At 47.1% G+C, this 22,203-nt stretch overlaps 1 protein-coding gene across 1 annotated transcript in view; it reads left to right on the forward strand.

Moving 5' to 3' along the window:
• Positions 1 to 8,895: 8,895 nt before the first annotated feature.
• Positions 8,896 to 22,203, forward strand: part of LARS2 (leucyl-tRNA synthetase 2, mitochondrial) — a 195,453-nt gene continuing 182,145 nt past the window's right edge. Inside the window, exon 1 of the mRNA XM_032412574.1 lies at positions 8,896 to 9,428. The gene's annotated coding sequence lies outside the window, so the exon portion shown is untranslated. The remainder of the gene's footprint in view (positions 9,429 to 22,203) is intronic.

The following is a 22,203-nucleotide window of genomic DNA, read 5'->3' on the forward strand; positions in this document are numbered from 1 at the left end:
GGAGCTGGCTTTCAGTGACTCAGTGGCATTTGGGGGAAGGAAAGAGATGTTCAAATGAGAGGCGAGGTTGGCCTGCAGAGTCTGGAAAGTTTGGATGCCCACAAGAGGCCTCTAGTAAATGCAGTTGCTCTTTGGAGTCATGAAGACCAGGACAAAGATTGGGCTGATAGCAGCTCATGTAATTGAGCTTCCATGAACCGGATACTTCTAAGCACTTACTAAACCATCTGACATTCACAGTAAGCCTATAAGGTATATGACCTATTGTCATTAACCTAACCATGTAAGCAGAAACATAGAGAGGGGAAGTAGGTTGACAGAGTAATAGTGGTGGAACAGGGATTTGAACCCAAACTATATGGCTGCAGAGTTTAGACCCTTAACAATTAAGCTCTGCTCCCTCCTGTTAAAATGTATCGAGCAGCTTCTACATGCTAGAGACCCCACTAAATGTTTTCGATAGAGATATTGGCTCACTCAGCACCCTTTCCGACCTCTTTCTAAAGTAACTTACACTGCAAAGACTGGAAAGCGAGACATTTTCCAGACCCCCTAACAGCTGTGCTGTAGATCCCATGCACCGGATGATCTTGTGTGAGACTTTGATCTGCACTTCAGCAGAGAGGCAGGGTGTCCGTCTGTTTTCCCAGCACAGGCTGTGCTAGAGGTGGCATGGTTCTTGCGTCAGCTGCTTCTGGATCCTGTAGGTTCCTGATCAGGCAAAGGAGCAGCCCTTTTGGTAGACCTTTTGGTGGTTTGGGTAGTTGTTTATGGAAACTCGGCTCAGAGCCAACTTCCTCATCCCTCATAATAGTTCCGTAGGTTTTCTAGTCTCCTTAATAAATTCCTTAGCCAGAACAGATTCGGTGGCCTGCAGGCAAGAGTTCTCATTAATACCCTTGGATTCCCTCCCCATAGGGTTAGTTGGTTGGTATCTTCACGAGGAAATTGGAGCTCAAAGAAGTTAAAAGACTGGTCAAAGACACACAGCTTTGTAAGTGGTAAAGCAGGAACTCAGATTTAGTTCTGTCCAACTTCAAAGCCTGACATTCAACCACTATATTTTTCTTTTTCTTTCAATTTTTCTACTTGGCTCTGATGCATTATTTTTGAGAGATCTTTATTATCAGAGGCAACTCTGTTTCTCTCTTCCTCTCTCAGTTAGCCAGAAATGTGGTCCTGAATCTGACAGCTCTAGCAGCATTACCTTCTTACGACTTAGCTCCGTTGTCATTGAGCTAGCCCCATGCTGGGAGTTTCACACTATCCTCTAACAACTCCAGAAGGTGGATAACGTAATCCTCCTCTTAAAAACCGGAAAAGAGACTCTGAGAGCTGTTGATTGAATACCCTGGCTGGTCAGTTAAGGTCATGCTAGCTGTTGGAACAATCCTGACAATGTAAGACAGGCTCAAATGTGGTAGGAACTAATTTTTCACTCATCATAAGTCTAAAGCAAATGTTCCTGATGAACAAGTGTTTCTCCTCTAAGTGGTGAAGAAAGACCAGGAGGCTGGCACGTCCAGGGACAGGGACAGGAAAGTCAACTGGAGGGGCGGGGACGGGGTGGGAAGGATGTGCTGAACCTCATCATCCCCAGCAGGACAGAGTCTTTACTCAACAAGCAGGTGGGTCCCAGAGGCAAGTGATGTGTTTAAGCAGAGGAGGGACAAAGGTGAGAGTGTGGTAGGGGGTTCATAGGTTCCCTCTGGCTGCTGAGTGGGGAGCTGAGCTGGAGGGGGAGGCAGGGTGCAGACGCACCACTTCACACCTGCACTGCATCCCATTGTCACCACTCTCTTTCTGCCATTTGTTTTCCCACAAGTTTTTTAAAATGTAATTTTATTTAAATTCTATTAATTAACATACAGTGTATTATGAGTTTCAGAGGTAGAGGTCAGTGATTCATCAGTTGCATATAACCCCTAGTGCTCATTACATCATGTACCCTCCTTAATGCCCATCACCCAGTTACCCCATCTCCCTGCCCCCTCCCCTCCAGCAACCCTCTTTTGATTAAGAGTCTTTTATGGTTTGTCTCCCTCTCTGGTTTCATCTTGTTTTATTTTGCCCTCCCTTCCCCAATGATCCTCTGTTTTGTTTCTTAAATTCCACATGTGAGTGAAATCATATGATAATTGTCTTTCTCTGATTGACTTATTTCAGGTAGCATAATACCCTCATCGTTGTAAGATTTCATTTTTTGATGGCTGAGTAATATTCCATTGTATATATATACACACCACATCTTCTTTATCCATTCATCTGTTGATGGACATCTGGGCTCTTTCCATAGTTTGGCTACTGTGGACATTGTTGCTATAAATATGGGGGTGCAGGTGCCCCTTCGGATTATTACGTTTGTATCTTTGGGGTAAGCCCCTAGTAGTGCAATTGCTGGGTCATAGGGTAGCTCTATTTTCAACTTTTTGAGGAAACTCCATACTGTTTTCCAGAGTGGCTGTACCAACTTTCATTTCCACCAGCAGTGTAAGAAGAATCCCTTTTCTCCACATCCATGCCAACAGCTGTCGTTTTTCTGACTTGTTAATTTTAGCCATTCTGACTGGTGTGAGGTGGTCTCATTGAGGTTTTCATTTGTATTTTCCTGATGCCAAGTGATGTTGAACATTTTTTCATATGTCTGTGGCCATTTGTACGTCTTCTTTGGAGAAACGTCTGTTTGTGTCTTCTGCCCATTTCTTGACTGGATTTTTTGTGTTGTGGGTGTTGAGTTTGATAAGTTCTTTATAGATTTTGGATACTAGTCCTTTATGTGATATGTCATTTGCAAATATCTTCTCCCATTCTGTCGGTTGTCTTTTGGTTTTGTTGACTGTTTCCTTTGCTGTGCAAAAGCTTTTTATCTTGATGAAATCCCAATAGTTCACTTTTCCTTTTGTTTCCCTTGCCTTTGGAGACGTGTCTAGCAAGAAGTTGCTGCGGCTGAGGTCACAGATGTTGCTGCCTGTGTTCTCCGCTAGGATTTTGATGGATTCCTGTCTCACATTTAGGTCTTTCATCCATTTTGAGTCTATTTTTGTGTGTGGTGTAAGGAAATGGTCCAGTTTCATTCTTCTGGTTGTGGCTGCCCACTTTCCCCAACACCATTTGTTGAAGAGACTGTCTTTTTCCCATTGGACATTCTTTCCTGCTTTGTTGAAGATTAGTTGACCATAGAGTTGAGGGTCCGTTTCTGGGCTCTCTATTCTGTTCCATTGATCTATGTGTCTGTTTTTGTGCCAGTACCATACTGTCTTGATGATGACAGCTTTGTAATAGAGCTTTAAGTCCGGAATTATGATGCCACCAGCTTTGCTTTTCTTTTTCAACATTCCTCTGGCTATTCAAGATCTTTCTGGTTCCATACAAATTTTAGGATTATTTGTTCCAGCTCTGTGAAAAAAGTTGATGGTATTTTGATAGGGATTGCACTGAATGTGTAGATAGCTCTGGGTAGCATAGACATTTTAACAATATTTGTTCTTCCGATCCATGAGCTTGAAATGTTTTTCCATTTCTTTGTGTCTTCCTCAATTTCTTTCATAAGTATTCTGTAGTTTTTAGAGTACAGATCCTTTACCTCTTTGGTTAGGTTTATTCCTAGGTATCTTATGGGTTTTGGTGCAATTGTAAATGGGATCGACTCCTTAATTTCTCTTTCTTCTGTCTCATTGATAGTGTATAGAAATGCAACTGATTTTTGTGCATTAATTTTATATCCTGCCACTTTGCTGAATTCCTGTATGAGTTCTAGCAATTTTGGGGTGGAATCTTTTGGGTTTTCCACATAGAGTATCAGGTCATCTGCAAAGAGTGAGAGTTTAACATTTTTGCCAATTCGTATGCCTTTTATTTCTTTTTGTTGTCTGATTGCTGAAGCTAGGACTTCTAGTACTATGTTGAGCAATAGTGGAGCAAGTGGACATCCCTGTTGTGTTCCTGATCTTAGGGGAAAAGCTCTCAGGTTTTCCCCATTGAGCACAATATTCACTATGGGCTTTTCTTATGTGGCTTTTATGATATTGAGGTATGTTTCCTCTATTCCCTACACTGTGAAGAGTTTTAATCAAGAAAGGATGCTGTATTTTGTCAAATGCTTTTTCTGTATCAATTGAGAGAATCAAATGTTTCTTGTTCCTTTTTTTTTTTTATTAATGTGATGTATCACGTTGATTGTTTTATGAATGTTGAACCACGCTTGCAGCCCAGAAATAAATCCCACTTGGTTGCGGTGAATATCCTTTTAATGTACTGTTGGATCCTATTGGCTAGTATCTTGGTGAGAATTTTGGTGTCCATGTTCACCAGGGATATTGGTCTGTAATTCTCCTTTTTGATGGGGTCTTTGTCAGGTTTTGGGATCAAGGTAAGGCTGGCCTCATAGAATGAGTTTGGAAGTTTCCCTTCCATTTCTATTTTTTGAAACAGCTTCAGAAAAATAGCTATTAATTCTTCTTTAAATGTTTGGTAGAATTCCCCTGGGAAGCCATCTGGTCCTGGACTCCTGTTTGTTGGGAGATTTTTTATTACTGCTTCAATTTCTTTGCTGGTTATGGTTTTGTTCATGTGTTTTATTTCTTCCTGTTTCAGTTTTGGTAGTATTTATGTTTGTAGGGTTTCTAGGAATGCATCCATTTTTTCCAGATTGCCTAATTTGCTGGCATATAGTTGCTCATAATATGTTCTTATAATTGTTTGTATTTCTTTGGTGTTGGTTGTGATCTCTCCTCTTTCATTTTCCCGACAAGTTTCAAGTTACTTGGGCAAACTCTTCTGATGTGTACTAATCAAGTTCTAATGCTTGATCTGGAAACTGCAGGTCCTTCTAACTGCTGGTGAAAGAATTCTCATCACGATAGAAAAAAAATGTTGCCTCCTTCCTTGCAGTTGTAGAAAAGTAGATACTATTCTACATCTTAATACTGTCTTTGCAAAAGCTGTATCTGACAAGGTCTTCTCTAAGACGCCTGAATTTTGCAGATGGTTGCACTGCAGCTTTAACTATGACCCATGACCTCTAAAATATCTCTGGTTCTAGCTGTTTGCCCCGGTAATAAGATTTAAAATGGCATCCTTCTCACAGTGAGCATTGTGTAATATATAGAATTGTCAAAACACTATGTTGTACATCTGAAATGAATATATCATTGTTTGTCAACTATAAAGAAAACAAAAACAAAACAAAACAAAAAAAAGATCTTTATTTTCCAAAAATAAGTACTTGCGAGGTTTCTTTCTTAAGCCCTGAGGAGAAAGTTGATCATCCCCTCTTATCTCTTTGTAAGAAAAATATACTCCTTTGTAATTTTTTTTCAAACAGAGTTTGGTAGCTTGGGCTCATTTAAATTAACCCAGGAGCCCTTGTAGGTAGCTTCTGCAAAGCCTGGTAGGGACATGCTGCCGGCTGGGGTTGGGGTAGGGGCAGCAGGGATGAGAGAGTTGGGAACTGGACTGAGAAAGATTCTGGAAATTGAATTGAAAGGACTTGGGGGAAAGTCTGCACCAAACATGGGCAATGAGCAGGGAGCCTTAAGCCTTAAGTCTTAAGTCTGCCAGCCTCCTTGCATAAACAGCATGGAGGATTACCCATGAAAAGAAGCCAGAGTGTGGAATGTCTCTTGAAGTCTGTTTATTCCACAATTAGTGGTGTCAAGAGGTCCTTTGTGCAAAATTACCCTCCTCAGAGTGAAAATGTAAAGGTCATTGACTGTATCTGATCAGTGTTGGAGGAAATGGGGGTGGCGTCGGGGGGTGACGTGGGTTCTAGGTGACTCAGAAGGTGGATTTTCCTCTACGGACATCTCAGATGTTGGATGGGGACATGAACGGGAGCAGAGCTCAATTCTGGAGTCCCCAAAGAGGCGACAGTTTTGCTGGAGCTCTGCTCAGCCGTGTCCTCTGGCCGCTGAGAGCCTGGGGGGTTAGGGGAAGGCCTGTTACACACATGTGGAGACTGTGACACTGGATTGTTCTGAGAGAAGTAAGGACAGGGCCGAATGGCTAGGAGAAATATCCTGGGACTTGAATTCTGTGTGACACGAAATACACCAACGGCTATGACCAAACCATGTATAAAAATAGAATTCTGACCCACAATGTACAGCCACTAGTTCAGAAAACAAACCCACAACTCCTGTAGCAATCGGCACCAAATGACTGGGACGTGATCAATGGTTGGATGTAACTGCCAGCTTCCCCAATGTGTGTCCCCCGTCCAATCCAGGACCAATGAGAGAAAGCCAAATATGCTCCCCTAACCAATCACAAAGGATGCCCCCACTTCCAGCTCCCCCGTGTCCACACCTCCAATCGGGGCACCCTTGGATCCTTCTCTTTCTCACTAGAAAGCATCCTGCTCCTCTGCCTGCCTGTGAGTCTCTGCCAAAGGCAAGCGGTGGTGGCTGGCCCCCTTGCTACAGAAAATTCTGGATAAGTGGCCTTTGCTTGTTCTCGTGTGGATGGTCTTCCTTTCCTTCCACACCTGGCTCCTTCTGAGACCTCATCCTCGCTGTCTTTCTGGGGACCTGGGGAGGGGGAAGGCAGACTCTGAACTTGAGCTCTCCATTTTTCTCAGTGTTTGGGCAGAAGGTGATTCTTCATCGGGGCTGGTGCAGGCAATATCTGGCAAGTTAGTCCAACATCTTCCCAGGCCAGGGCAGAAGTCTGATTGAGTAGGAGGAGGGCTGTCTGCTGGCACAGATTCTCCCAGAAATAGCTGTTTCAAGGTCCTGAAATCATTTATCTTCTTTCAGGAAAAAAGCCCACAAAGTTTGGAGCTGTACAAGTGACCTGCAGGGTGTGTTCTCCTTCCCAGAGAATTTGTACAGAGGATGCTCACACTTTTCTGGCATTGGGTCTGAACCCTGGCTTTATCACTCTCTGTCCTTATGACCTTGGGCAAGTTCCTTGGCTCCCCAGGGTCTGAAAGTGCCCCTGTGTTTAGTTCATGGACATTTCCATGCTGCACGATTGGTCTAAGTGTGGTCCACACACTACCTGCGTCTGAATCCCCTGCGGTGTTTGTTAAGTATACAGATTTCTGGCCCCCCCCCCGCCCCCCCAGACTTCATGAATCAGAATCTCTGGCAGTGGGCAGGGAAGTGCCGGACTGGCCAGCTCTGCAAGTGACCCCTCTCTTAATTCGAGTTTGGGAATCTCAAGGTTACTGCATCTTGGGTAGTTGAGACATTATAGTGATGATCAAGGCCCCATATTCCTCCTCGCGAGGGCTTGTGTACAGATACACTCAAGGCAAAGAAAATGGCAAAAAAGAGGAACTGAGGAAACAAGAGCTGTGGGAAGAATTGATGAATTCCAACCTGAGAAATCCAGTGACGTTTGTATTGAAAGAAGTGCCTTGAGGAAGAGGTAGAATTTCATCATGCAGACATGGAGAAAGAGGATGGAAGGGACCAGCAAGAGCAAAGACACCGTCTCTGTCACCTTTTGCTGTATAAAAAAATCACCCCACCACTTAGTAGTTTCAAACACCAACATTAATTATGGCGTCCGAGTCCACTGATCAGCTGAGTGATTCTGTGCATCTGGACCAGGTATGGCTGATCTCGGGCTGGCTTGCTCATGGGTTTGCAGTCAGCTGGCCGGTCAGCTGGGGAGTGGCTGGTCTAGGGTGGCCTCACTCATACCCCTGGTGTCGGCTGGCTGGGCTGGGGTGACATGGGTGACAGAGCGGGTGTTCTGTCTCTGTCATCATTGCCTCACTGGCCACCATGGCTGCGCAATCTAGCCTGGGCTTCTGCATATGGTGGCACCAGGGTTCTGGGAGGGAGAGCAGAAACTTGCCACAACTCTTGAGGCCTAGACTTGTAACTTACATATCGTCACTCCTGCCACATTCTGTTGATCAAAGCAAGTCATGGCCCAGCCCAGATGGAAGGAGAAATTGCTTCCATGACTTGATGGGATGAGCTGCAAAACATGGAAATCTACCACAGATCCCAAGGCAGGAAAATGCTATGGATCTTCTCCAAACACCAGAGAGCAGGTGTTTGTGGGGGCCTAGGAGAGACCTGAAAGGCCATGATTGTGAGTGTCCAAAGGCTCGCTGTAGCCAGGTCCCTCCCTTAGCTGTTGAGCACCCACAATGGGCCGCTGCCAGCAGAAGCCTGCCAAAGGGGATGGGCAGCGGGAGAGTTTCCCCCAGCTGAGAGAAGAGGAGTATTTTATCATCGATGTTCCTTAGAATCACGGGCACATGGTGATTTAAAAAAAAAGCAGACCAACTTTCAGTCAGTCTTGGTGTTCTTTATCAGTTCTCTACAGACAATTGCTCCCTTATTGCCAGCGACCAGGGCAGACCACTCCCACTGCCCCTCCCTCGTTGTGCTGCGGTCGGGGGTTAGACCCCGCGTCCATAGGGCAGGGCCCCACCTGAGGAATGGGTGGTGAGGAAGAGGAAGACCTTTTCCCTCCATTGCAGAGAGGGTCCACATGGTCCACGGGTCCACTTATTACAGTGGCACAGGCACATTCTAAAGCCCAAGTAGATGCCACCTGCCAAAGGGATCCGTAGTACTGTCCCTGTTTCACGGATGGGGGACCAGAGGGCCAGAGAAGCCCAGAGACTTGCCCAAAGGCATGCAGCTAAGATGGACACAGGAGGCTTGACTATGGACGTAGCAGATTTATAGAAAGCAGGGGTTTCTGTGGAGCATTTGAGGAGAGGGGATCCCCCATCGAGCTGGTGTTTTGGAGAGGAGCCATTATGCCAGTTTGCCACGGTGGGAAACATGCCCTCAAGGCAGGAATATGTTTAGCTGCCAGCTCTGGGGAGAGAAACCCTGGGTTGTAGTGCTTGCTAATTGCTCTGGTATAATCACTCCCACCATGGCCACGCTATCAACATGATGTAACCGAACAGAGTCGGGAAGAGATGCGCTCAGTGGGCTCTCGGGATCCTGCACTGTGGCTGGGGGCACCAATGAAGGAGAAGTGAGGGCCGGACACACCATGGGAGTGAGGTGATGCAGCTGGCTGCTTCGTGGGCCTCTGGCTGGTTCTGAATGCCCCGTGGTCTCTTTGATGGGCTGTGCCATCCTTATGGCATCTTGGTCATGCCTTTTCTGAAGGATCTGAGCCATTTGCAGCTAAGGAACTCTGGCTGTAGGCGGTAGGGGGTGTTGAGCACTGCTTTTCTACTCTCAGGAGGGAAAGCATCCAAGATCTTCACAAGAGTGGGGTTTGCAAAACAACTGGTCTCAATGGTCGAAGAGGCTCTGTGGCCCCGATGGATGAGCTAGAGGAGAATGAGGGCTTCCTGACCTTCAGGATCCCGGAGAAGAGGTGCTGGGAGGGCAGTGAGGGGCCTCCCATCTGAGCCTGGCTTCGCAGCGTGGAGACAAAGCTGAAGGAAGGAGGAAAATTTACAATCAACAAACCTTTGCAGAACGATGGCAACCAGATAAGTAAGAAGTTATTCTAATTTCAACATGCATGTAAATTCTGTGCTTTATGATTTTTATTTGGAATTACATAGAGGGAGGAGGCATGACAGATGTCTCTTCTTGTCCAGGGCACTAAAGGGATTTATCCAGTCCCACCCCACTACCTCCTGACCCACATCTGCCTCCTCCAGCCATGCGCTTCACTCAAACATGGCTGCTAATTGAACCTCATGTTTGTAGTGGGGCAGGGAGTGCTGTTACTCTCCCCCTGGATAGGAAGCCCAGCTGTCCCTCTCTGAGGCCATCATCAGTAACAAAAGAGACCAAGTTGAGGCGGAACACACCTTAAGAGGGCCACACACATCATCTATGCAGAGAACACCCACGGGCAGAGGGAGGGAACCAGAGAGAGACCAAGTGCCCACCCAGTCATGGGAGACCATCCCTGCTCCCGATTGTTGTCCCTGCTCCACGACCCAAGGACCCAGGAAAAGGTATTTGATATTGTTATTTCTATTATCCAGTGGCATCTTATGGGTCTCAGGGTGAGGACAATGCCTGGCATGTGGCATCCACTCAGGCATCTTATGGTCAGGTAGGTGCCTAAGAAGGTGGGCACTTCTCATGATGCGCTCTGTGGAGGGAAGATGGGGCCAGACTGGAGGCAGGAAGGGAGCCCAGGAGAATGGAGCAATAAAGAACAAAGAGCAAGGTGTTAAGGTGAGGATGGGGGGCACCTCACCCCATGCCCTTTCTCCCAGAAACCCACAGCCCCGTCTGACATCCGACAATCCCAATCCACGGGGCTCTCTTCAAAACACCTCACCAGTAATCCTCCAAACTGCCGAGATCATCAAAAACAAGGAAAGACTGAGGAATGGTCGTGGATCAGAGGAGCCTATGAAGAAATGACAACTGAATGTAACGTGGCATCCAGGAGGGGTCCCGGGACAGAAGAAGGACATTAGGGAGAAACTAACGAAAACAGAATAACGAGTGAGGTTTTGCATACCAATTAATTTCTTAGTTTTGACAAACGTACCATGGTAACCCAGGATAGTTAACATAGCTGACGCGGGGTGTGGTGTATATGGGAACTCGCACTACTATCTTTGAACTTCCCTGTGAATTTAAAATGATTCTCAAATTAGAAGGCTATTTAAAAGGGTGCGAGGAAAAGAGACATTGCTTCCTAATAGGGCACAGTGTCATCTGAGCTGTTGAACAGCATGCAGGTTTGGGTGGGATGGGGCTTACAGTGGGTGGAGGAGCAAGAACAGAGACTCCGAGAGACAGAGGAGGGGGCCTGGCTGTCACTGGGGCGCTGTTTGTCTCCCTGGTAGATGTGAACAAATAGCACAATGATCCCTCTCCCCACTCTAGTGAAAAACAAGTATGTTGGTTCCCCACAGAAACATGCACACAGATGTTTACAGCAGCTCTATTCGTAATTGCCTGAACCTGAAAGCAACCAAGATGTCCTTCAGGAGGTGAATGGATAAATAAACTGTGGTCCATCCAGACAATGGAAGAGTAGTCAGTGCTAAAAGAACATGAGCTATCAAGCGACGAAAAGACATAGAGGAAACGTAAATGCATTTTACTAAGTGAAAGAAGCCGATCTGAAAAGGCTGCACTCCGTATGAGTCCAACTACATGACATTCAGCAAAAAAGGCAGAATTATGGAGACAGATCAGTGGTTGCCAGGGGTTGGGGGAGGAGGGGTGAATAGGCAGAGCATGGGATTTTTAGGGCAGTGAAAATTCTCTGTATGATACTGTGATGATGTCATTTCACATTTGTCCAAACCCATAGTAAGTCCAACACCGAGAGCGAGCCCTAATGTAAACTGTGGACTTTGGGGGATGGTGATGTATTGCTATAGGTTCATTGGTCCTAATGAGTGTAGCCCTCTGGTGGGGGATGTTGATAAAGACGCTGTGCATGGAGGTGGGGTGGGGGGCAAATGGGAAATCTCTGTACCTTGTTTTAATTTCACTGTGAACCTAAAACTGCTCTAGAAACAAAGTGTTAAAAAAAAAAAAAGGGATGCCTGGGTGGCTCGGTCAGTCAGTTAAGCATCTGCCTTCTGCTCAGGTCATGATCCCAGGGTCCTGGGATCAAGCTCCGCATTGGGCTCCTTGCTCAGCCGGCAGCCTGCTTCTCCCTTTGCCTCTGCTGCTCCCCTTGCTTGAGCTCTCTCTCTCTATCTGACAAATAGATAAATAAAATCTTAAAAAAAATGCCAATCAGAACAGAAAACAAAAAACCAAGTGTGTTGGGGGTGAGCCGGGGTCCAGACGAGCCCTCTCCACTGCAGGGTCAGCCGCTGAGCTCCCTTTGAAGACGCCCAGCTCTGGTCTGTCTGGGAGGCTTTGCTGTAACCAAGGTCATTCCAGGACTCAGGGGAGCACTGAGCCGTTCCATCGCCAGGGGCCCGGGAGCACAGCAGACATCACTTACAGGAGCGCTTTGTGGAGGAGGATCCATGTGAGTGGGCATTTTGCTGACGTCCCCCCTGTGACCGAAGCCCCATCCTGGCCCTCCCCACTTTCTCAAAAGTCTTCTCTAATGGGAACATTTTGTTAAATGTAATGTCCACACACATACTGCTCCCTATTCATGGTGTTCCTGCCACTTAGCCTGTCACGGGGTCCCCCTCCCAGGCCTGGAAACCGTGCTGATGGGCCCCTGGGTGGGCCACTCTCCTTCCATTAGATCTACAAGAGAAGCTCTCCCAGGCCCTTTGCTGCCCTGGCCACCCTGTTCTGTCTGTATGGTGGCTGCTCTGGAAAAGGGGAAGAGGCTGAGTTGAAAATTCTGATTCTGCTCATTCCATCCTGATTCCCAAATAATTGACCTGGAGACAAAGATGAGCTCCAGCCTACAGAGCCGTCTGCCCTTTGAAAGGAGCCAGACAATGGCTAAAGGACTATCATCGCTGTTTCTAAGAGTGGACGGCTGTGTGTCCTACGAAGATGCCCAGTCTGGACTGTCCCCAGTGCAGGTGGCAGCTGACATGATAGGACCCTAATTGGAAGAGGATCCTGCGACCTCCAAACCAATTAAATGTTTTCTCAGGAGCCGGGAACAGCTGCGTGAGGAAAGCACTCATAATTGCTCTGGGTAGCCGGTGAATGTTTTTCTGCCACCAGCAGCGGCTCTAGCCATCATGGGAAGTATTGACTGTGGGTGCTGTCTGGGTCCGGAAAATTGGACTCTGAAGCAAGAAAAGTGACATCAGTAACCTGGCTTTTTCAACAGAAGCTCTAACGAGGCAGAGCGGGGCTGCTGGGGAATAATGACTTCCTACTATCAGAGAAGTTTCCTGGGCCAGAAACAGGTGCCTTTGACACACAACTTTCAGAGGGGCAGAGAATTTGGGGGTGGGGGCAGGGAATTTGGGGACAGGGACAGGGGGAACCTCTGCCCCCAATCATGCCACTGGAACTGCATCCAAATGTGTCTCTTGAGACAATTTCTTGGGGATAGAATTTTCTAGATCTTGGTTGTGGTTGATGGTCACACTATTCTAGTCATCTGTCAAAACGGTCATAAACTGTAAACCTCAAAGGGTCAATTCTGTGACACGGAAATTATTCCTAAATTTAAGCACACACAAAACATACGCACCCAGTGTCCCTTGAGACTGCTCTCCTCACCCAGACCTGGGTGGGCCTCTGCGGTGGTCTGATGCTAACCTCATGTCCTGCCTACAGATCCCGAGGCTCCTTGTATAATTCTTCAAAGGAGGAGAAACACCAGCACAGGATTTTGAAAACCTGGAAACCTCTAAAACAGTGGTGTACCGTTGTGGTTGCTCTCAGAACCCCCCGGGAGCTTTGACACCCCAGACCCAGGCCCCACCGGGCCGGCGGTGGCAGAATCCCTGCGGTTGGGACAAGGCCTCAGGACTTTTAAGCCCCTCCCCCCAGTCCCACCCCCTCCCCATGATAGTTCTGTGAACCACAGCGGTAAAGTCATGAGGAGTGGTTCGTGGTTTCGACCCTTCGCTATTACGTCTTTGAAGATAGTGTCAGACGACTACACTTGAGGTTCTGTGCTCTGCCCCCCAACCCCGCAGGTGCTCGGGGCCCTCAGATGTCCATCTTGCTGCTACGGTGGGAACTCAACAGGGATCCCCTTTAAGCTTTGGCCCTGGGTTCCCGCTGCCTCCCTCTGTCCCTGGGAATGTGTGAATGTACTGTGTCTGCAGAGGAAGGAACATGGAACCTGGAGATGAATTCTGGTGCCGGGCCCCCCCCCCGTCGATGGTGAGATTTCTTGAGGGCTCCGGGCCCCTGGGCAGACCAGCCTCCCTGTACGGCAGGCTTCTCATCAGCAAGATGTGGGAAAGGGATATGGAAGGACCCACTTGGGAAACTCGAGCATTCAAAGCCCAGCTCTCTCTCCCGCACGGCGCCCTGGAGGGCAGGACCTCCGTCCTCTGTCTCTGGATTGCCAGCAGGAGCCGCTGCAGTGATCCCGGGGAAGCCTTTCCCAAATTCCTTATTGCTGAACCTTGTTTCTCACGGGGGAGAAGGACCAGGCTATTTTCAGGCCGGGATGGGGGGTGAACTCGGAGTGCATTGCAGGCCTCCTCTCGAACAGCTGCTTGCTCCTGTGGGGAGGCTTCTGAAGTGACCCAGATTTCCAAGTGCTCCTGTCCTCACAGAAAGGCTGTCCCCGTAGCCACGCCCCCCCCCCCCCCCCCCCGGGAGGACCCTGAACCCTGCCCTCCCACACCTTCTGGCCCTTTCCTGTGCAGCCCTGACCAAGCATCAGGCTGTCCCGTCTGGTTTAAGGTAGGTCTCCAGTTGTGGGGAGCTGATTGGGAATCAGAATCGGGGGACTCAGTGGGGAGTGGTGTTGCATTTTGAAGCTTTTCCAGAATTGATTGGTTGGGATCTTTCTTTCTTTTTTTTTTTAAAGGGTCCCTCCCTGAATGTTGGCAAAGTGGCTGGACTGCCAGAAAAGCTATGACAAGAACACCGACCCTCAGCCCTCCTCAGATTTCCCCACCTCCTCAGAGCCCTGGGGACGGGCACATCCCACCCCAGGGCACCCCGTTTCCCATTCAGAGGCGCTGAGTACGGGGCAGGTGCCTTGGCACACTTGGCAGAGTGGTGCTGAAGGGGGGAGCTCAAAACAGAAATTTATTCTCTCACAGTTCTGGAGGCTGGACATCCCAAATCAAGGTGACCCACGTTCCCTCTGATGGTCCCAGGGAAAAATCCTCTCTTGCCATTCTAGGTCCAGGAGGTCCCTCCCCTGCCACTCTGCCCTGTGCCCTCACCCCAACACCTGTCATGGGTCCACCATCGTCATGAGATGACATTGGTGCAGAGCCTGCCTGAACTCCATTGGATGGGTTTTCGGGCAAAGTCTGAGCAAGGTGAGCTGGGCCTGAATCTGAAGACTGAGGTCAAATTCCAGCAGACCTTGGGCAAGTCACTACTCTTAGAGCATGAAGCTACCGACAGCCCCACAGCTTAAAAGCATTAGGTTCTAAGACTGTGTATATAAAGAGTAGCCCTCCACTTTCTGCAGGAAATTCCTGCCCAGGGAGATAAAGTTACAAATAACTTTATTATTCCCCTCACGAGCTTTCTGAAGATCCATTCATCTGAACTTGTATTTATTACTCTACTAGATTTCGCCAGGGTAAATAGCCCCTTTCTCAGAACAATAGGTTGCTCACCTGGGTTTATCAAACACTATTTACTCTTTTTTTTTTTAAGATTTTATTGATTTATTTATTTGAGAGAGAGAGAAAGCACGCACACGAGTGGGGATGGGAAGGAGAGGGAGAGATTCTCAAGCAGACTCACTGCTGAGCGCAGAGCCCAACACGGAGCTTGATCTCATCACCCCAAGATCATAAACTGAGCCGAAATCAAGAGTCAGCTGCTCAACCGACAGCCCCACGACTGTTTACTCTTAAGCTTCATTCAAAACTTTTCTTTCGGGCACCTGGGTGGCTGTCATTAAGCGTCTGCCTTTGGCTCAGGTCATGGTCCCAGGGTCCTGGGATCGAGCTCCGCATCGGGCTCCCTGCTCTGCGGGAAGCCTGCTTCTCCCTCTCCCACTCCCCCTGCTTGTGTTCCCTCTCTCGCTGTGTCTCTCTCTGCCAAATAAATAAAATCTTTAAAAAAAAAAACAAACCCCAAACCTTCCTTTCTCTGTTCCCCAATCCTCAACTATTATATAAAAAACTCAGTTCAATCCCAATCAGCTCCCCACAATTGAAGACCGACCTTAAACCAAACCCCCCCAAATCCCATAAATATGGCACCCTTGACCTTGATGCTGTGAGGCAGTGTCTCCCTTGCAACAGAAAGCAGAAACCCAAAAATGGCTCTGTGGGTTATCCAGGTGGTATTTTGCCAGGAGTTGGCAGTTCGCACCTCTCTGAGTATCTATCTCTTGTATTTGAAGGATTTTTTAAAAAATTTATTTATTTGACAGAGAGAGACAGTGAGAGAGGGAACACAAGAAGGGGGAGTGGGAGAGGGAGAAGCAGGCTCACCCTGGCTGAGCAGGGAGCCCGATGCGGGGCTCGATCCCAGGACCCTGGGATCATGACCTGAGCAGAAGGCAGACGCTTAAAGACTGAGCCTCCCAGGCACCCCTATCTCTTGTATTTTAAATTTATATTTTATAAGTATGTAAATGCATATTATTATACCTATTTTACATTATATATTTGTACACTTACGTTTTATAAAGTCTATAAAAATGGGATAACAATTCCCTACTTCCCCCTCCACATAGACTTGTGGGTCTCCCCCACTCACTCCCGCCCTGGCACCAAAGAGGAAAACAGACTAGCGAAAATTCTCATCCGCAGAACACACTCCAGGATCGAAAGGAATAGCTGCCCACTTGGGAGGTTTGAAGTCTTTTAAATGTGATATGTAAAAGAATTCTGTAAATGGTTGGCTGCTGTATAAACTTCAGGGACAATTATTAGCAGTTAGATATTTTTGTCCCTCTACCCTTAAATGGAAGCTTTTGAATCAAATAACAGACTCTACTAAGGCGAAATTAGCCATTTGTTGAGAAATTCTGGGCTCTCCACCAAGAGTTTCTTACCTATTGTTATTTAGAAGTAGATAAAACCCCCCACCTTCCCCTGGGCTCAGGGTGGACCACGGTGATGTCTGGTGCCGGAGGGGCTGGGGGACAGTGCTGGGCGTCTGCTTGGTCTCCCTCCAGCTCACCTTCAGCACCTTAACCTTGTCCCCACTGGATGGGGAGTCACAGGAGAAATTACTGTGCAGTAAGCCAAGAATCTCCCATTTCATAAGTGGTACCCACTGAAAGTTTAGATATCTGAACTGGCTTTGGATAGTTTTCTGATGGGCATTTTATGGAAAATGGAGAAGAATGTGCTATGTCGGAGTTGTGCGGAATTCCTCTTAGGTTAGGAGCATACTGTGATGGTTTCTCTGGGTGTCCGATGGGATTCTGGGGGTGGGGCTCTTGCAAATCAGGCAGTTGCTAACCGGGTAGCATGTCTGTGGTTTGGCCAAGGAAAAATCAAAACGCAAATCCCTATTTCACTTTCCCCAAGTGATCCTACCATGTCTTGTAGACCTCATTCTGAGTCAACACCTAGTCCAGATTTGAGCATGGCATTTGTTTGCTGTGCCTGTTTTGTTTTCGTTGATATAGAATGATTCCCCCAATTTTTAGGTCCCTGATTATATTGACTTTCAGAGAAGATGACTGCTCATAGAATTTCTACCTTCTGGAATTTGTCAGATTGTTTCTTCCTGGTGTCATTTTACCGGTTTCTCTCTTTCTTGCCAAGTGTGGGAGTTAGGGCTCAAGTCTCGATTAGATTCATTTTTGGCAAGAATACTCCACGGGTATTTTTAAAATAATTTTCTTTCTGATAATAACACGAATTCAAATTCATTGTAGAAAAAATTTTTTTAAAGAAGTAGAGATATCCCTACCATCCCCAAATAAATATATTTCGGTGCATTTCTTACCAGTCCTTTGTTCTCTGGATATATATAAAGCGGGAACAAGAGAAAAAAGGCATAAATATTATATTTAAAAACAAAATTAAGCTCACAGTCTCTCTGTGTGGTAATGTATGTGTGTGCGTGTGCGTATGTGTATGAAAGAGAGAGAGACAAAGAGAGAGACAGAGACAAGAGACAGAGAGATCCATTATTTTATCTGTTTTCTTGTTGGGCATTCAGGCACTTTCCAATTTGTGTCCTCTACGTATATGATAAACATGCTTGTGCACAAATCCTCATCCTCTTCCAAAATGGAATTACTAGACCAGTATTATGCACAAGATTTTTGACACACATTGACAAGATGCCCCAGTTGATTAATGTTTACATTAGCCATGTCTGACTGAGCCTGCCCATTTTGCCAAAACTTCACCAAATGAGAATTGTCTTTAAATAATATTTTGATAGATGAAAACACAAGGGTATCTAATTTTAGTGTTCATACCTGATTACTTAGGGAAGCCGAGCATACTTCCACATGCTCATTAGCCCATTGGGTTTCTCTTTAGTAGAATTTTATCCATCATTTCTTGTCTGAAGGGATTTTTATCTATATGAAGAATTGTCCTACGTCATGTATGTCGTTCTTATCAAGTTGTAAAATGAAAAGCAATCTCAGAGCTCACTCACAGCTGCTCTCTCTGTGGGAAGGAGGCAGAAGCCTATGACCTGCTGAGCAGAGCAGGATCTATGGCATGGAGACAGCATCTGGCAGAGTGCCTGGCACCGAGGAGGCCCACAGCAAAGGTTGGGTGCATGCTGCCTTTGCAAATGTACACCCCCAGGTGATCCCAATAAGCCTCAGAACGTGTCCCCTCCTGTGACCACAGGGACCCTGTACTAAGCCACCAAGATGACGCTCAGTGCTCAACCTGACCTTGCTTCCCTACCTCCCACTTCATCCCTCTCTCCCCATCTGCTCCTGGTGAGTCCAGACCTGCTTGGATTTGCCTCTTGATTTTCCCTTGGCTGAACTAGAGACGGTGCTCCCCAGTTCACTGTGGCCTGATCTGCAAAAGCCCCACCCCTAGGATCACGGTCAGTCTGAGATGCCTGGCTTAGAGGATTGCACCTCTGGAAGCTGCTGAGGGTGGGAGCTGGGATGGGTGCAGAGGCAGACGCATGACTCCAAAGAAAGCCCAGCCCAGGCTGGCCTGGGGCATGAGGTCACCCTGGGTAGACCAATACCTTGGTGTCCCATCAGGTTGATTTTTTTTTTTAAGGTTTCATTTTTAAGTAATCTCTACACCCAACGTGGGGCTTGAACTCACAACCCCAAGATCAAGAGTCGCATGCTCTACCGACTGAGCCAGCCAGGCGCCCCCAGGTTGATATTTTTTTAAAATTCTTTAATGGGAAGAAAATAGAAAGTAATTTTCTGTTTTATAAAACAGTGTGCAAGAGAGAGCTATTTTCCTCTATGTTCCCAGAGCGGCTCCCTAACCCCTGGTTCTGAGTTTTCCATGTTCTCCAATCAGACTGTGAATGCCTGGGAGGTGCAGACTTGCCCCATTTGTCTCGGGGTCCCCAACACCTGGGCCAGTGTCTGGCACATAGAAGGTCCTGGAATGAATTGCTGACTCTTTCTGTAAAAGGCTGCAGCAGATACATGGGCTCAACGGGAGGAGCAAGACACCCACACACTGCTGATCTCGCGCCCCTTTGGATACCAAGGCCCAGACCTGGATGACTCCGAGCCCTTCTGCCTGGGCTGAGGAGGGAGGCTCAGGGCTGTCCCCTGCTCCCCTCATCTGTTTCAGGAATTCACGTCTCTGCATCCCCACTCACATGCAGCTCACCTTGCCCTGGATTAACTGAAACGCAGCAATTCAGCTTGGGGTGGGGGGGAGGTGTGGGGGCAGGGATCTGAATGAGGTCTGGGGCTGGGAGGGTCCCCATGCAGCCCTAGACACTAGAAACAGGAAGTCAGATTTGAAACTGAGCAGTTGGGGGCGGAAGGGGCTTCAGAGGTCACCTTGAACAATTTATGATAGCCTATGACAGTTCTCCCCCACCCACCTGCATGTTTTAAATCATTTAAGCTCTCTTTCCACCAAACGTTTTTACAAGAAAACAGCTCTGTTAGAAACCTGCTGTGGACAAAGAGAAAAAGATGGACCACGGTCATCCATCCTCCAATTTTCTCACTCCTGGTCCCAAAGGGGCGAGATGCTGTCTCTGGACCCTCCTCAGGATAGATGCAGCTCCTGGGAATAGGATGCAGGAACCAACACACACACACACACACACACACACACACACACACACACACACACATACACCCAGCTCCAGGCTAAGAGATCAGCCCTCTAGGGCCCCTACACCCTGCCCTCACCTTTGCAAATCACGTCTGTACTGAGCTCTCCACCACGGATCTTATTTGCCTTTGCTGGCTTTTAGCGTCTGGAACCCTGACTGATAGTGTTTCGCTTGGAACTTTTCCAAGAGCTGTTCGCCATCTGGGAAAATCATGTCACCACCAGCAATGCCACTGGTGGTATTTGAGTCGCTAATTCAACGCACCTTCCCAGCCTGCATTTCAGAGCAGACACATGCGTGTCTGTGCCCATGGTGTTTTCTAGCATAATCGTGCTCAAGCATTCAAGCACATTGAAATGAACGCTGTTTTATTATACACTCCTCTCCTTTTGCTTCTCCTCCTCCTTCTTCTGCAATTAGGCATTGTGTTCATTTAAAAAAAAACATGTGTATGGGTACATTATTAAATTCAGGATAGCAAAAAGGGTCTCGAAAAACGTCTGTTATAAAGGGAAGTCACTGGGGCAGAAGGCTGGGGAACTAGGGCTCTAATCCTGTGCCCAGTGATCTGTGCGGCTTCTCCGGTGCCAGAAGCCTGGACTCACACTGTGATGCTGACCACAACCTCAACAGACCCGTAAACCTACAGCCATCGCCATTTGTCATCGTCTTCTGTGAGCTCTCCGCTTCACACACGCTTTCTCCTTTAGCTTTGCCCTCACCACTCCTGATCTGCTATTTGATATATGATAATACCTCTCCTCCCCTCCCTTTGCAGCTGTAATAAAAATCAATATGACAATAAAAAGCACTAAATTTGTCTGATGGAAAAAAACCTCTATAGATATGATATTAACAGCTCCTCTTGGAATGGGGCTTGGCTGTACTAGGACCCGGGTTATAACGGGTGGGTTCACAGTGAAGGAGAAATCACTGGATCCGGGCATCACAGAGGGGAGCCCCCATGCCCTGCAGCAGCCCTCCTGCCCCATCACCCCAGTCCTGTTCATCAGAATGCTCTGTCTCCCCAAGGCTGTCACATCAGAACTCAATGCTTATTTCTGTATTCGTGTATTATTTACATACAGTAAAGTTCAGCATTTACAGCGTACAGTTGGATGAGTTTGAGCAAGTGTATACAACCAGGTAATCACCATCACAATCCAGATGAGAACCACCCCTTCACCCTAAGAAATCCCTGTGCCCCTGTGCCCTCACCCCCTTCCCCCCACCAACCTCAAGCAACCACTGGGTCGCTCTGTCACAGTTTTGCCTTTTCTAGAATTTCACATAAATGCTCTCACATACAGTCTTCTGTGTTTGACTTTTTTTTCACTTTCACGTAGTGTTTTTGAGATCCATCTGTGTTGTTCCATGTATCGCTCTCTTGTTCCTTTTTAGTGCTGACTAGTATTCCATTATATGTATCCTCCACAATTCGTTCATCCACTCACCCATTGAACATTTGGTTGCTTCCGGTTTGGGGCGATTATGAATAAAGCTGCTGTGAACATTCACACGCACACATTTCTGCGTGGATATAGGTTTTCATTTCTCTTAGGTAAATATCTAGGAGAAGAATGGCTGGGTTATATAGTTGATTCATGTTTAACTTTTCTTTCAAAGATTTTATTTATTCATTTGAGAGAGGAGAGAGACAGAGAGAGCACAAGCAAGGGGAGAGGCAGGGAGAGAGGGAGAAGCAAACTCCCTGCTGAGCAAGGAGCCCCATGAGGGACTCGATCCCAGGACCCTGGGATCATGACCTGAGCTGAAGGCAGACGCTTAACCATCTGAGCCACCCAGGTGCCCCAATTAATGTTTAGCCTAAAAAGATGCTGCCATATTGCTTTCCAGAGAGGCTGCACCATTTTGCATTCCCACCAGCAATGGGTGAGAGTTCTAGTGGCTTCACATCCTTATCAGCACTTGGTGCTATCAGTGTTGGTCGTTGACTTGTTTGGTTTAACCATTCTAATCGCTGTGATGTTGTGTATAGTTGTGGTTTTCCTTTGCATTTCCATAATGACTAAAGATGCTGAGTATCTTTTCATGTGTTTACTGACCATTTATTTATATATCTTCATTGGTGAGAAGTCTGGCCGAATCTTTTGCCTATTTTTATATTGGATTGTTTATTTTTTTATTACTGAATTGTACAATGTTTTATTTTTAATAGGCATGTTTTCCCCATGGCCCCATCTGAGGAATGAAAGTCTGATTTCTGCCTCAATTGCTATATCTCATTCAGAGAGACAGATTGAAAAATAGTAAAATTCAGAATGCGTCTCCATCCAAGTCATGCTGACAATCACAAAGTTACTTTCATCCATTGTGCATTTTATTTTATTAAAGATTTTATTTATTTATTTGTCAGAGAGAGAGAGCAAGAGTGAGCAGCACGAGCAGGGGGAGCAGCAGGCAGAGGGAGAAGCAGGCTCCCCGCCGAGCAAGGAGCCCAATGTGGACTCTATCCCAGGACCCTGGGATCATGACCTGA

This window comes from Phoca vitulina, unplaced genomic scaffold (assembly GCF_004348235.1).
Source record: "Phoca vitulina isolate PV1807 unplaced genomic scaffold, GSC_HSeal_1.0 scaffold13, whole genome shotgun sequence".
NCBI lineage: Eukaryota > Metazoa > Chordata > Mammalia > Carnivora > Phocidae > Phoca > Phoca vitulina.